The sequence below is a fragment of the Phascolarctos cinereus genome, unplaced genomic scaffold (genome assembly GCF_003287225.1).
Source record: "Phascolarctos cinereus isolate Bilbo 61053 unplaced genomic scaffold, phaCin_HiC Scaffold_32;HRSCAF=542, whole genome shotgun sequence".
Taxonomy (NCBI): domain Eukaryota; kingdom Metazoa; phylum Chordata; class Mammalia; order Diprotodontia; family Phascolarctidae; genus Phascolarctos; species Phascolarctos cinereus.
Window position 1 is genome coordinate 30,708 of NW_027555658.1, and position 14,596 is coordinate 45,303.

Sequence of the window (14,596 nt, forward strand, 5' to 3'; positions counted from 1 at the left end):
TTGGTTTCTTTTGATTGTCTCCTGAAGGCTTCCCCACAGGGACAGACACAGCTTATCCTCACCCACTATGTTTCATAGATTCTGGGGGCTGGAAGGCCTCTCAGAAGCCCTAGGGACAAGCCTACACCTCCAGCCCCGTACCTCCCTTAGCCAGGCTGAGTCTGCCGGTCTGTACCCTCTTTACATTGCGCAGAATAGCTTGGCCCCTCTCCTCCACGTGGCAGTCCTCTGGCATTTGGAGGTGGCTCTCCTGTTACCAGAAGCTCCCTCTGGGTACAGTATCCATTCAAAAACTTGGCCCCCAGAACTCTCCATGCCAGATGTGGTCTGGACAGGAGAGTGGCCCTGTGTAATGCTACCCTCGTAATCCTGGACATTGTCTCTGTCTCTCTTTTCCTTCCCCTCTCTGTGTCTCGTCCTTCCCCTCCCCACCTCTCTTTCTCTCTCTCATTTGTCCCTCTCTTTTTCTCTCAATGTCTCTGTCCTGTCTCTCTGTGTCTCTTTCTGTTTGTGGCCATGATTTCATCATAACACCAATGGATGTTCAAGAAGACCTTCACTCCAGTGTAACTGGCTTAGGCGTGGACAGCGATGGACATGGCATCAGTGAGTTGGTGCTGGCCCTGAGGCCCTCTCCTGTTGGCCTGTCCCCTGAGCAGGGCTCTGAGATGGGGTGCTCCAAAAGTCGTGAGGGGCCCAGATTGCCATCAGGGGTGACTGGGGTGGAGGTCTGGCAGCACAGCCACAAAGCAGGACTGTCCATGTGGCCAAGAAGCACTCATAGGTGTCCTAGATCTTCTTTGGCATCTGTTTGATCTGTGAATGGCTCTGTTGAAGCAAGAAATGTCTCCTTCACTCTCCCCCCCTTTGGACTAGAGTGTGTGATTTGGTGCTTTGATGTCTTTGCATCTTTTGTGCCAGTGGTCCTTGGGAGCCTCCTCCTTGACCACAAAGTGCTGCTCTTCTTGTTGGCTGCGGAGGCACAGCCCAAAGGGGGCCCTCTTTTTCATCTGATTCTTCAGAATAGGCCTGCACAGGCTGGCATGTAGAGGTCACTTGGGATCACTCTGACCTTTTTTTCTTGTTGTTCTCTTTTAGGTAGTGCCATTTCCGCTGTAGCAAGGGCAGGAAAGCAAGCTACAGAGCAGGTAAGAAATCCAGCATGTTTTCAAAAGACATGAAGGTAATCCTCCTGCAGGGCTTGGGAATGTGGGCCGTACTAGTCACCAGGAGTCTTTAAAACACCTGTGGCTGTGGAAACAATCCCCTGATGGGCAGGGGAGGGCCAGCAGGTGGGCCAGGAGGTGTGGTGGATGGTATCTGTCTGCCTTTGCCCAGCATCAGAGCCCGTATGGGGCATGTACACTATGACCACCCCGTTGCCCTTAGGCGTGACCACAGGGTCTTCCCCTAAAGATGGTGGGAGTTCATTTCTTATGAACATAGATTTTGTAAGAAGAGAAGAGAGCAGGAACAGGTGAGGCCAGTGTCCAAGTTGTTTGAAAAGCTGCTTTTCTAGACTCCCTTAAGGTACCCGCCTGCTTTGTTCTCTTGGGGTTTCGAAGCAGACTAGTCAATTTGGTGCTCTATGTGCATGTGTGTGCATATGTGTGTGTAGAGGAGACCATCCCTGCTCTCAAGGGGCCCTTTTCTAATGGGGCACATGCCATGCCCTGTCTGAGGTCCTTAGGGTAGAGCTGTGCCCATGATCCCGGGCTCTTTGGCAGGGGCAAGTCCCTCTGGTGTGCCTCTGGCATGGGGTGGGGAGGTGGTCCACCTAGTAGGCCCCTTTCTGAAGCCAGCCCTGGACATGCTGCAGGGTGAGAAGCAGCAAGTTAAGGAGCTGCAGGCCCTCATGGAAGAGGAGCAGAGGCAGAGTCTGGAGAAGGACCAGCTGAGGTCCAGGACCCTTGAGGCAGATGCACACACGAAGCCTGGAGGGAAGCTGTGGTGCCCATTGCTAGTGGCAGCCCCTGGACATGCAGGGGTGGACAGGGCAGGAGAAAGGCTTGGGGCAGTTGGCGAGTGTAGACTTGGAGCAACTGTGGCATTTCCGTTTGTGTAGCAGTCAGTAGCTGTGACTGATTGAGGGAGGAGGCCCAGGCCAGGCCAGGCTGCAGCTGTGGCCCTTCTTTTCCCCACCCAGGAACTGCAGGTGTCTCAGGAGGAGTACAGCCAGATGTGGCAGCTGGTGATCAGCTTGCAGCTAGAGCAGAAGGAGAAGAAGAAGCTCCAAGAGAAGCTTGAGGCTGAGCAGTGGCGCTGCAGGGCAGTCCTGTGCCAGGAGCGCAACCAGGCCCTGGAGTTGCAGAGGGCCCTGGAGGTGGAGCGTGCCCACTCAGCTGAGCTCAGGGCCTCCATGAACCGGGAGCGCCTGCTCATGGAGCAGCTGAGCAAGCTCACCCAGGAGGTGTGCAGGCAGAAGGAGGCCCTGATGCAGTTTGCCTTTGAGGGCAAGCTGAATGAGGAAAAGTCGCGGGCAGCCCATCTCCAGGCCCTTCTGGAGGATGCCCGCCAGCAGGGCATGGCCAGCCGGAAGCAGCTGGTGCTGGAGGTCCAAATGACCCGTGAAGAACTCAGGAAAGAGAAAGAGGTGAGAGCACTGCTACAGGCCTCAGGACATGCCCTCCGGAGGCAGGAGCAGGAGCTACTATTTTATCTGGAAGGTGACAGGGCCAAGCAGGGTAGGCTACACACAGAGCTGGAGCACTTAGAGACCAGGCCGAAGGAAGAGGCTGGCAAGGAGGCCAGGAGGGAGAAGCAGAAATGGCGTGAGCCTAAAGCAGAGGAAGACAAGGGCAAGAAGGGCAAGAAAGACCAGGAGAGGCTAGTGAGGCTCGCCTGCCCTCAGAACCCCAGGGTGCTTGGCATCTGTCTTCTGATGCCAGGGTGCCCTCTGTGACCCACCTTCCTGCCTGGGGGAGGGCTCTGGGGGACAGGGAGCATCAAGCTCATGTTCTCTCAGGGGGCAACCCCCCTACAGATGCAAGGTTGCTCCAATCTCTGTGCAGAATACGGTTAGGTGGGAGGCTGAAGTGCATCAGGAAGCCAGGGAGAAGGAGCAAGAAGATTGCAAGAAGGAGACACAGCCAGAGGAGATTGAAATGGCAGAGACCTTTCTGCTGGAGCTTGTAGGTAGGCAGGAGCCCCTGGATTTCTTGAGAAGGTAGAAGAGGTGACACTTGGGAGAAATCCTTTTGGCAGCAGCATGAACCATGGATGGGGGATGGGGACCAATGAGGGACTGCCAGGTGAGAGGCAAGGAACTTGGACAATGTCTCTGGAGAGAAGAGATGACATGGTTGTCGAAATGACGAAGTGATGGATTCTGTAGCAATTGAGGGGAACTGGGAGGATTGGGGTATCCTCCACAGATAGAGGAAAATCCAGAAAAAGGGGTGGGTTTGGGGGAGAAAGCAACGAGTTCTGACACATTAGGTTTGAGAATGTCCAGAAGAGACAGGGCCCAATATCTGCAGGAAGGAGTCATCTGCTTGCAGCTGACAGCTTGGGCCCATGGGAACTGGGAGGAGAGCAGAAGAGTGGTGAGCCAGGGGTGGGCCGTTCCAGTTGGGATTTTGATGAGAATGGTGGCAAGCCATTGATATGTGTGTGGGCAAGTGGTTGTAGAGAAGGATACAATTCCCCTTGGTTGCTTCCCTATGGACCTTTTAGAGGAGTGAAATTATCATGAAATAAGCCCAGGAATTATGGGCTGAGGTCTTGGCTTGAGGATATAATCTGCTGGGGACAGAAGAAGGGAGGTGGCCAAGGTGAGAAGGGAAGGAAAGGAGGAGGAGATTGTGGGGGAGGGGACCAAGGGATAAAAGATGAGGGGGAAGGGACATGAGAGAGCCCAGTGCTGGGGCTGGGAGATTGAGAGGTTGGGAGCAAAAGGACTGTCTTGTTGCAGTCAGTGGGGGCTGAGTCAAGACCAGATGACATGGACCAGAATACAGTTTGAGAAGAGGCGAGGTGGGCGGTGGGAACAAGGGCTTCCTGAGCAGTGGCAGTGGTTAGCAACAGTCCTCTTCGACTTAGACTCATGGCCGGCCTTGAGAACTTTGTGGGGTGGCAAGATTTCTCAAGGCAGTGTGTTGCAGGGCCCTGAGTACCAGACAGGGAAGAAGGAAGAAGAGCAGTAGTCCAAGGGCTTGGATTTGGATCGTGCCTCTCTGTCTCTTATGGGATTAGCTGTGTGACCTTGCACAAAGCACCTCTCTCTCTGGACCTCAGTCTGCTCATCTCTCAAACTGGAGAGTAGGGCCAGCTTGCTTGCAAGGGTCCCTTCCACTTGTGATTCTGTGCTCCCCAGCCAGTCACCAGTGTGCCTCTGTAAAGCTGGCCCAGAGTCAAGCATTAGCCCACACACCCTGTGACCTTTCCTAGGAGGCTACATTTGTCCCAGCTCGAGCCTTTTCCCTGATGGAGCCAGTGAGAGCCCTGCGGGGCTTTGGAGAACAGCAGGCCCTGTGTCTGCAAGAGCCGGGTCCCTGGCCCTCCCCAGCGGCGGGTCCTCCCATCTCCTGCATTCCAGTGCATCCTCTTCCTTGGCCTGTAGCTTCTCGCGCTTGTGCTAGAGCAGTGTGTAACATTGTGCTTTCTTCTCATCTTGTGCTTGCAGGGCCGGCAGCGGGAGTTCGAGCTGCAGCGGCAGAGAGGTGAGCAGAAAATCCAGCAGCTGCAGCACATGATCACTCAGCTGAGAAGGACAAGGGCTGTGACCCCAGAGCCTGGCAGGAGCATGGTGCTGGGGAAGCTCTTCTCCCTGCCCTGGAGAAGCTTCAGGGGCATCACAGTCAGCTGGAGAACTTGAGGCAGCAGCTGCTGCATGTGGCTGGGCTTCTGAGCAGCTTCATGAACCAAACCCTGAACAGGTGGGCCGTTTGTGACTGGGGGGCTGACATCCCTTAAGAGGCAGATGAAATGGGAGACTCAAAGTTACCAGGAGTAGAAAATGTGGCCCTCTCTCCTCCCTCTGACCTTAGGATCATTCCCTCAAAGCCAGTGGAACGGGCCAGGTGCCCAGACTCACAGGTTTCCCCAGGTCCATCCTCCCTTGGGATGGGTCTGGGTTCTGTTGTCTACCTTGCTCTGAAGGGCAGCTCCTCTTGTCCCTGAGCTGGTGTAGCCAGGCAGCCTATGGGCTGTGCTTGGGATGGATGCTAAGGTTGTTGACATGATTGTAATCTATGTCCTCAGTGAGCTGGAGGCAGTGGAGCCCCGATGCCTCTTGGTTATTGGGCTCTGAAACCAATTGCTGGATGCCCTGGCTTTGGGCATTTCTCCAACAGGAGAAATTCCATTTCTTCCAATAGAAGGCATTGGAATTTATCAAGTTGCTGTCCTTGCCATTATCAGTGTTTAAGAGGAATATGAAGGCAAGGCAGAAGCCAAACGGTTTGAACCTTCCTCAGGTTCACGTGTCATACACACCAGGCAACAACTGGTCACTTTGATAGCCCACTGGGTACCTGGTCACCCTTTGAAATCCAGCATCTCTGTTTTATGATTTGTCTTTTTTGGTTACAAGTAGGTGTATTGCAGCCTTTTGTTTTTCCATCTAAAAATGCATCATCTCACGGAAACAGACTCTTCCATAACAACAAAAATTCTCCAGCCAAATCACTCACAAAGCTGGCAGAATGTTTTCCCACTTACTTGTTGAAGTTCTTTCCCTCTGGCAGACAGAATGTTGCAAGGCCCTTGCTAGGGAGGTAGGCTATTGCAAATCTACATTTTTTAACATCTTCTTTTCTTCTTAACAGAACAATCAATGACTGGACATCATCAGATGAAAAGGCTGCAATGTCCTTGCTGTTTACTCTGGAGGAATTGAAATCAGAATTGATGTCAGGCCTCACTCAAGTAAGTTGGAGCCCCAATCCTCATTGGAAATGAGTGAGGCCCCCCAGGGGAAGAGGGAGAGATATCCTTGCCCACCATGCTGTGACTGGGTGGCAGATGTGTCAGATGTGGGGTCTCCCGCTCCTTCCTCTGAAGCCCTTGTTCGCCTTGCTCTGACGCCTTGGTGTCTGCCTTTGGAAAAAAATGTTTGAAAAGGCCAGCTGAGGAAAATGGTGGTGTTCAGTCCCCTTTCATTTTTATGGATGACTTCTGATTTGTGGTTTCTTGCTCCCTTAGTTTACTTAGGATGCACTTGTGTAACAGAATCATCCCATCTCTGTGATCAGGTGCTGGACTGTGGTCTCTCTCAAACCTTTACAGATTATGCTCACTTCTTGTGACAGACTGCCATATTTTAGTAAGACTAAGAATGATGTATTAACTTCTTAAGAAAGCATGTTCATCATGTCACATATGTAATATCCCCCCACCTTTCCTCTTCAAAAAATTCACAGAAGTCTCTTTTTTCTCCTTCCGATCCAGTTAGGGAAAAGAAGAACCAAATTTCTTGTAATTATATGCCTAGTTGAACCAAACAAGTGCCCATAGCGGATGGCTGACCTCCCACCTCACAGATGGTCTTTTTGCAGAGCAGAGAGAACACCCCCCAAATGTTCTTTCTTGTCTAGCCCGTGCTCTCCAGTACTGCTCTTCCCAGCTCCGCTCACTTTCCTCTGCATCTGGTGAGCAGGTCTTTCCATGCCCACACCTCTTTGGAGTCACATGGTCCCTCAGCTCTTTCAGCACACTCATTCTCCTTCACATTGGTCTGCTTGATTAGTTTATACATTCCTCAGCTGATGGACATCCCCTTACTTTATAGTTTTTGACACCATGAAGAGATCTTCTGTAAGTTGCTTGATTTTGTTTTTTAATTTTTTTTTTGTGAGAAGGATATTTTCTGCTTCCTTTGATCTCTTTGAGATGTAGCCCTAGAAGTCACATAGCTGGGTCCAAGTGGCCTCACTGTTGAATAAGTTTTTGTGCATGATCCATATTACTTTCTGATATGTTCAAGCTGTTCACGGATCCATCAGCAAAGTGTCCCCCAGTCCTGCCAACACTGATGAGTTTTATTTATTTTTTCATTTTCTTTGTTAGTCAGAGGGCAATGAAGTAGAATCTCAGAATTTCTTCAATTTGCATTTGTCTGATTAGTGGTCATTTTTTCACATGGCTAGAGAGAGCTTGAGTTTCTTCCTTTGAGAACTATCCATTCTTCTCTCCAGACCATTTATGGATGGTGAATGACTCTTTTCCTTACAAGTTTGAATCATTTCCTTATATATTTTGAAAATGAAATTTTAAGAAAAACTTGCTGCAAAGTTTTTATTGTTCCCCGTTCAGGTCACTGTTTCCCTTTGAATCTTAGCTTCATTACATTTGTGTGTACAAAAGACATTTTTGGATTCGGCTACATAAACCATTTTCTTTCTTTTAAAAATTAAAGAAATTTAGTGATGATTTTAATAGCCATTTCTAGAAGAAAACCTTTTAGGTCATTCTCACTGTACTGTGAAGTCAATTAAGTGGTAGCAGCAGGGAAATGCAAAGTCACAACTGCATACCAATGCAAAGGTTCAGAAAAGGAAAACTTTAGTCATGGTGCAAACGAATGAAATCAGAGCCCGCAGATAGCTCTTACAGGTAAAAGAGGTGGTTTGATACTGAAAACACACTTGGAGGAGCCCAGTGCTTCAGAACAAGACTTGCGTGGGGTCACACTGGATGGCCCTTTGAAGACCAACTCTGCCAACACAATTATTCTTTTGGTTTGTTGGTTTGTTTGTTTGTTTTTAATTTTCATGGAACCCTTTAAAAACTTTTTTAAATTTTTACTTGTAACATTGACTTCTCTGAGATTTTGAGTTCCAAATTTCCCCCCTCTCCCAGATGCCAAGCAATTTGATATAGGCCATACATATACTGTCATATTAGACACATTCTCACCTTAGTCATGGTGTGAAAGAAGGATCAGAACAAAAAGGAACAACCATGAGAAAGCAAAATCAACACAAAAAGGGAAAATACTTTGCTTTGCTCTGCTTTCAGACTCCATAGTTCTTTCTCTGGATGTGGATAGCATTTTCCATCATGAGTCTTTTGGAATTGTCTTCGATCCTGTCATTGCTGGGAAGAGCCAAGTCTGTCAAAGGTGACAAGATGCTTTTTCTGAGCTTGCTTCTGTCTGTCTCAGAATGTCCATCTGGAAGGACGTTCCTGGCCTCCTGATTCTTCTGAATCAGAGCCTGTGGCTATGTGAAGGTAGCTGTCCTGCCCCTAGCCCCTTCACACCTTCTGTCTCCTAACCACCTGCCTATGTCTGGTGGCCTGAGGTGTATTGTCCTCTGCCATGCTGGAGAGGCTCCTGCATAAAGTCGCACCTACAGTTCATCTGCCAGGACTGTGGCCCCTCCTGAGGTGGTATGAGCAGGGCAGGCTACAGTGAGTGCTTCTCTCAGCTCTTGGATCCTGGCCTCTCTTGTGGATGGAGACCTTCTGGGCTGCTATCACACACTGAGGACTACATATACCCCGGGGACTCCTGCTCCTCCATCTTGTACTTGTGGAGCCAAGGAGAATCCTCACATTTATTCCTATTGCATTTCTTCTTCATAGACTTGGTCCAGTGGTCTAACTTGTGAAGACACAAAGCAGATGGTATCAAGTACTAGGTCTTGGGTCTGAGGCCTGGCTTCAAATCTTGTCTCTGCTCCTCAATAGCTGTGTGACCTTGGCAGATCACTTGACCCCTTTGACCTTTCCTTACTGGGACCAGGGGGAAGAGGATGTTGACTGGCTGGCCCCTGACATCCTTCCAGACCTGAGGCTCTTAGGAGACCCACCAGCCCCTCTGCCCAAACTCCCAGATTCTCCTTGAGTCTGCTGTTTCCCTGGCCACAGGGAAGTTAACAGACTTGTTTGGGCTACCTCCACTGGCCATGGTGTCTGCTTACATGGCCATGCCCTTCCTGCATGCCTTATCAGCTCTTCCCCAGTTGTTTCCTTGGCCTTCTGGCTAGGCACTTTGCCTGAAATCTCTCTCCACCTCCTTCTGTCCTACACAGCATTGCCAAGGGGCTTTTCCTTTAGTTGCAGATCTGACCTTTACACTGCCCTGCCCTATCAGCTCCCAGGGCTCCCTGTTGCCTGCAGGAGAAGATGTCAATGTGTCTGTGTAGCTTTTAAGCTTTTTACAGCCACATGCTTCACTGCAACTCTACTCTCTGTGACCTTGCTGGCCATGGATATCTGCCATGCTGGAAATGTGCCCCTGTCCTGTGCCTGCACCCTGGCAGACCCATGTCACCCACCACCTTTTACATGAAGTCACTGCCTCCTCCCCAGTCTGTCATGTAGTAATTCTCCAGAGACATGCTGATTGTCCCAAAAGGCTCCTTGCAGATTGAAGCTTTGATAACTTAAAACTCCATGAAAATGGTTTTGGGACAACTCTGTATTTGAAGTGAGTGTGTGTCTTAGTGCATGTGGGTAGTGTGCTGTGTTTATGCATGTGTTGTGCATGTGTGTGTGTGTGTGTGTGTGTGTTATGCCTGACTCGACATCCTTGTCACCCCTTCAGAAAAGTAGCAGTGGATATTGGGTTCATCCATCCTGGATGGAAGCAGGCATGTTAGCTTGCTTTCATGGCTTTGCCTATTCTAGATGTTCATTAGCCATCCCTTTAATAGTATGTTCAAGGAGTTTCCAGGAATTGAAGACAAACTCCTTGATGTAGAGTTGAAACTCTTCACTGTCTCACTTTGAAAAAGGTACATGATGTGGACTTCTCAGAGCTGTCTGCTAGAGGCTCTCCAGTGACCTCTGCTAGCATTTTAGTGTTCCAGCATATGGTTCACTCAAGCCTGGTAACTTGGTCTCCTCATGGATAAGTAAGCTGTGTTCTTCTTATCCTCCTGCTGACCTTAGCCATTTTATTCTGTTCTTTCTAGTCCAAAGGTCACTTTGCTTCCAAAGCCAAATTCTCTGCTTTTTTGTTCTTTTGTCCAGTATAATTGCTCTTGTTCTCTCCCAGTATTTCTGTGGATAGCCTCCTCTTTCCTCTTCAGCCTTAGCACATATTGGACTTCAATACCTCTCCCTGTCTTCCCACAAGATTCTGCCATCCTTTGGCATGCGTACTTTCTACCTCCCCTTTCTTACAGCTGCCTATCTTACTTTTCTTTTCTTTTTTTTGACTGAAGTGCTAAAACTTAAATGCATAAGAAAAGAGCAACAAACATGTCACATGTATAGCAGAACTGAAGAGGGGATTCAAAATATATAACAATAAATTTCCATTTCAAGAAAGCCTGTATCATAACTATTGTGCATTGTGTTCAGAGGTTTCCATATTTTCTTCTTTTTCTTTTTAACAAACTGCTGAAAATCTGACAACTTATTAAATGTACATTTCCTTTTCATTTAGGATTCTGCTCAGCTTTGCTGGATGAGATTTTTTCAACTGGAACCCAAGTTCTTTTGCTCTTTGATATATAATGTTCTAAGACCTGCTACTAGCTCTTATGTGATTGTAATTGTGGCCCTGATGTGTTAATTTTTTTTCCTTGTTGCTCATAATATTTTATCACTAGTTGGGGGCTTCAGAATTTGACTATAATATTCCTGTGGGTTTTTGTCATAGGATCTCTTCTAGCTGCCAATTGGTAGATTTTTTTGATTTCTACTTCCCCCTATTGTCCTAATGTTTCAGGACAGTTTTCTTTCATTATTTCTGGAATTGTTGTATGAAGAGTTTTTGTTTATCATAGCTTTCAGGTCGACCATTTACTTTTATGTTTTCTCTTCTTCATCTGTTCTCCAGAGCAGTTTTTTTTCTTACTAGATGTTTCACATTCTCTTCTATTGTTTCATTCTTTATTTTTTGTTTCATTATTTCTCAGTCTCTTAGGACTGATTCTCCAATTGTGCCATGAGACCCCCTGTTCTAACCATACTTTTCTTTCTTTTCAATGCTGAATAGTCACCGTGATTCACTCTGTCATCTTTTTTTGTGGGGGAAAATCTTAAGAGATTGGAATTTTCTCACCTACGACTCTATCTTCCCATAATCCTCTCTGACTATCTTTTAAAAAACTATATTGGTTGAGGAATCTCAGCTTCATTTAGCTGTACCTCTTTATAACTGTTGCAGAAGATGGTATCAGAATTTCATTCTTAGGAATTCTCCATCCCTTCTGCTGAGATGTCCCCTAAAGAATTGTAGACCCTGGGATATTCTATCTCACTTCCCTTTGAATCTTTAGAAATCTGCTCTCCTTGAAGGTAGGGTTCATATCACACATTGCGTGGTCATCGTTTCCCTTAATGCAAACTCTTGGTGTTTGGGGTCCATCCCCATAAAGTTTCCCATCCTTTCCATTCCAACAACTAGTTCCTTCCTGTTGGGAAGAGTGAAGTCCAGATAGGCATTCCCCTGTTGCTCCTTGACCCTTGCAAAGAATGAAATTGTCATCATTGTAAAGAAGGACAAGACATCGAAAACACCTTCATATTTCATTTTTTCTTGATTACATGTAAAAACAATTGTTCACATTCAGTTTCTAATACTTTAAGTACCAAATTCTCTTCTTCCCTCCTTCCCCCACCCCCTCATTGAGAAGGTAAGCAGTTTGACATAGGATATACGTGTACAACCCACATCAGCCTGCTGTGAGAGGAAACACAGCAATCCCTCCTCCCCCCAAAAGCCCAAGAACAATAAAGTTTAAAAAAGGAGGCTTTGATCTACATTCAGACACCATCAGTTCATTGCACTGCTGAGAATAATGAAGTCTTTCACAGCTGATCATCATACTATATTTCTGTTACTGTGTACAAGGTTCTTCTGGGTTTGCTCATTTCATTCGGCCTCAGTTCATACTGGTCTTGCAAGGTTTTTCTGAAGGCATCTTGCTTGTCATTTTTGATAGCAAAGTAGTATTCTGTCACAATCATATACCACAATATTTAGCATTTACCGATTGATGGACATCCACTCAATTTCCACTACTTTGCTGCCACAAAAAGAGGCGCCATCAATATTTTTCTACATATACTTCTTTTTCCTTTATTTTTTTTTTATCCCTTTGGAATACAGACCTAGTAGTTGTATGGGTGGATCAAAGGGTATCCATGGTTTTATGGCTCTTTGGGCTTAGTACCAAGTTGTTCTCCATAGTGATGAAATCAGTTCACCACTCTAGCAAGAGCACATTCGTATCTCAATTTTCCCACATCTCTTCCAACGTTTCCCATTTTCCTTTCCTTTCATAATAGCCAGTCTGATAGGTGGGGGCTGGTAACTGAAAGGTGTTGACATTTGCATGTCTCCAGTCAGTTGTGATTTAGAGCATTTTTCTATATGATTATATATACCTTTGATTACGTGGTCTAAAAGGTGTTTTCAGAGCTAGTGACAGGGGCCTGCAAGTTTTCAGTTCTTCCCAGATGGAATGATTTAGGAGAGATGTGGTCACTGCTGTTCTAACCCACGCCTCCTAACCTCTGGTCTGTGAGCAATTGGAAGTACCCTTTTGCACCCTGGAACTGTGACCAGGGTCCCAGGTTCTTCTGGTGTCACTGCTGTGCCCCAGTCCTCACCTGGCTGTACCTCCTTTCTTGGCATCCTTCTCATCATCAGGCTATGACTGCCCTAGGAGATCCCTTGAGAAGGAGGCCTTGGCTTTGCTCCATGGTTCCCAGCCACGAATAGTCACCCTTTGGTCTTCTCCTGCAAAACAATGCCCCAGGCACAAATCAGTGTCATCCACGTGTTCCTGAAGGACAATGGCTCTCTCAGGAATGCCCTGAGCACCATGACCCAGGAAAAGGTGGAGATTTGCGGAACTGTTTCCCGCCTGGAGAAGACATGCAAACACCATCTGGAGAATGGCTGTGGGCCCATCCTACACCTCGGCTCCTGCTTTACTCGTGTTCCTCTGGGTGGGGAGGGGTGGGGCAGCTGGAGGTGCCCCGCGGGTACAATTCCCAGTAGTGGGCCCAGAGTGGCTAGAGGGGCAGGGACATGGGGTGGTCATGAACAGGTCTGGCAGGTGGTTTTCATTGGTGGAGAGCCTCTGCTGTTGGCTACGAGAGCTCAGGAAAAATCATTGCTGGGTCGTGTATAAAGTGAGGCAGCAGGAAGAGAACCCAGGTAGGGCTAAAGCTCTTTATACTGTCTGCACTACTCAGCAAGGCACACTGCTTTGGCACTTGTGAAAAAGCAGAGTAAGGCTCAGGGTGGTTGCAGAAAAAGAGGAGGATCTTGCAATCCCTTCCTGGGAGAGAAGAGGGCCTGTCCATGGTAGGCCAGGAACCCTGTGCCTCTCTCTTTACTAGCTTCATTTGCCCAGGAATGTCCAATCAGACTTCGCTCTGACATCCTCAGGCCTCAGGGACCTGGCAGGCATGCTCTCTGTCCCAGCAGCCAAGGCTGCTACTCTACACTGTGCGGGACTGGTCCTACCTGGCTCACTCCTAGTTTTCTGGGTCTGGGTCACTCTGCTTTGGCCTGCCATTTAATTTAGTAGGTGCCTACTCGAAAAGGAGCTCCAGAGAGAAGCTAGCGGCCTGGTTGAGGGGAGGCCCCAGAGCTGCCTTTCTATCAGGTCTTGTTTTACAGATGTTGGGTGTTTGTTCTTGACCCACTTATGCCCTGGGGTCCAATTGGTGACAATATTGCCTTCCTGGGAAATAGGATTCACCTCATCTCCCCTGGGAGTAGGAGAAGGAGTCACAATTTGGGCTTCTTTGTAAAAGACTCAGTGGGACACACACCTGCATGTGACCATGCAAGAAGGAGGAGGAAGTTCCTCTGGGTGTGTGTGTATAGCCCTGGCACATGCCATCTAGGGAATCCCTCTCTCCAACTTGATGGTTGTATCCTCAGGGGCTGAGGATAAGCTTCCTTTACTTTTGTCATTTCTGTTTGAAGTACAAATCTATGGACCACATTGGCCCGTTGCCAAAAGCTGAGAAAGCTGTTTGGAGACAAGAGAAAATGGCTTCACAAGGCATGAGGCACAGCAAGTCAGGGATGGTGAAAGCTGCCTTCAAAAGTGAAACCAGCCAAGGAGGGAGCACATCTCCCTACAGGGTAAGGCAAGATAGAGCAAGATATGAGGAGGAAGACCTCAGGCATTGTGGGGGCCTGCAAGTCTGTCTCCTGCCCAAGGGCTTGGGGTGTGGAAAGATGACCTGGGCAGTCATTCCTGTGGCTTCTCTAGACACCACTCATGAGGGAATCTCAAGGATGCCAGTGGGCTGCTGGTTACCTAGAGGAGCCAGGGTAGGGGGGCGGTGTGGAGGAATACTAGCTGACACTCTGCATGGGAGCAGAATGGTGGGCCACAACATCATCGGCATGAAAAGAGTGCCAGCCACTTCATCTCATTATCCTCTTCTTTTCCTTTGAAGATGGAAAAGTCATATCTGCATTTCCTACCAGCAGAGAGCTCCCTGAAGGCCCTGATTTATCAAAACAGGTATCTCCAGCTGCTGATTCAAGGATTTCATGTGGTTGCACATTTGGGAGTGTTCCCCTCCAATAAGACACACAAGTGGGCTCTTACTTCTTGCCCCTTTCACCAGTTTAGGATGGAAGTAGGGGTTGTCATTTCCATATTATGTTTTATTTTATTTATTTATTTGTTTCTTTCTCGATAGTTCAGTTTTTCAAAAAGTTTGT

The 14,596-nt window shown here is 48.0% G+C and overlaps 1 long non-coding RNA gene across 1 annotated transcript; it reads left to right on the top strand.

The window, feature by feature from the left end:
* The first annotated feature begins 1,044 nt into the window (after positions 1 to 1,044).
* Positions 1,045 to 14,078, top strand: LOC110203950 (uncharacterized). The gene is made up of 4 exons (XR_013485038.1): positions 1,045 to 1,148; positions 4,625 to 4,877; positions 5,769 to 5,868; positions 13,844 to 14,078. It is a non-coding gene; the product is annotated as an uncharacterized LOC110203950 (long non-coding RNA).
* Positions 14,079 to 14,596: the final 518 nt, after the last annotated feature.